The following is a 1,741-nucleotide window of genomic DNA, read 5'->3' on the forward strand; positions in this document are numbered from 1 at the left end:
TTTAATATGTAAAGAAACAGTAAAAAAACTGCAAGTCATAGTAATTTTTGCAAATGTTGTTTAGTATCTCTGGAATATTTATCAAATGAATTAGAACTCATTTTAATACACTGTGTTCCATTCTGCGGATTTATCATGTAAATAAGATTATTACCTAATTTAATTTTGACTCTTTAAAAATGCTAAATTAATATACTTTTTAAAAGCATATTTAGAATTTACAATACATGAGATAATTTACTCAAAGAGTAATAAGTGCCTAAAAGAAAGGTATGTTACATATGAGTATTTTATATGTATTATATGTATTTTTATGATAAAAGACTAAGGTGGTAGACAAGTTTTGTTTAGTCTTCATACTAAGATCAAATTAATAATATACTTGCTAATATTCGTTAATGTCTTAGTGGCAAAAAAAAGCTGTGCTGAAATCCCAAAGGCACACTCTTTTAGACCACTAGCTATTCTGCAGGAGAAGGATGGGCAACATATTCCTGTGTGATTAACTGCCTCTGAAAACCTGCCACAGAGGGTCAGTTATGACTTGGTTTTGACTCTACAATACACAACAACAACATTGGAGGTAAAGGTGGCAAAGCTTTGTATTACATACTTTGGACATATAACTAAGCATGTTGATTTGTTGGAAAGAAACTTAATGCTTAGAAAGATAGAGGGTCAGAGAAGGAAAGGAAGACCTCCCTCAAGGAGATGGATTGACATGGTGACTTCAACAATTGGCTCCATGTCAGAGATGATGAGGATGGCACATAATAGGGAGGGTTCAGATCTTTTAATTGGATTTTTATATGTTGTATTCAATAACACTTAACAATAGCAACAATAACAAATAAAAAAAGGAAGATGACATCTTTATAAATATAAAAATGACTCACAGTATTTAATCCTAAATTCCTTAACAATGTATCTTACTTTATAATAGTAAAAGGTAAAATGGTAGTTTCAAAAATTTTATATTAACATTTAATAGGAAAACAGTGTTTATTTTGCCTTGACAAATATGTTTCAATGAAGTGCATTGCTCAGGTGAGAGTGACAAGCAGGGGAAGGACTTTCTCAGCTTTCTATGAGTGAACTAACTTAAGACCCCTTAAAAAACTGTTTAATTTGGTGTTCTTGATCTCGCACCGCTTCAGAGACAAAGGAAGACATTAGACTTCAGGAAAGAAGTTAAAATCAGGTGAGACACTCTTGCCTGGAGCCATAATTGTAGGTGCATACAGGGGGAGACAAGGGACTAAAACTTTCCTGGGGAAGGTCCCTCATTTCTGGAGAGCTGACTTGAAACCGCGCCCCCACCCACCCCCAGACAGAAAGTGTTAGAATGGAACATCTGGTAACAATACACTACTCAGCCACTCTGTAGATGAAGGAGGAAAAAAGAGTTTGGGAGAGGGGACTACAATAAGAGGAGATATCTACAAGGATCAGTTGTGGACCAGAGAGAACATGAAGAACTTTAGGAAAGACAGACTTTACCGGAATGCATTTTCAGTAGAGTGACTGGCTCACCCCATAGATAGAATATTTTAAGCTTGCAACTAATCAATAGCATCATAAAGATAAGAACTCCCAAAAACTTACATAGACACAATAGGAATAGCCTAACACTTATTCAGAAAAACTTTCATAATATCAAGAAAGTAGCAGGCAGCTTTAAACACTATGGGGAAGGGAAAACAAACAAACAAACAAACAAACAAACAAACACAGGACCCAG

The sequence above is a fragment of the Elephantulus edwardii genome, unplaced genomic scaffold (assembly GCF_000299155.1).
Source record: "Elephantulus edwardii isolate Elephantulus edwardi_28Jun2011 unplaced genomic scaffold, EleEdw1.0 scaffold00175, whole genome shotgun sequence".
In the NCBI taxonomy this organism is placed as follows: domain Eukaryota; kingdom Metazoa; phylum Chordata; class Mammalia; order Macroscelidea; family Macroscelididae; genus Elephantulus; species Elephantulus edwardii.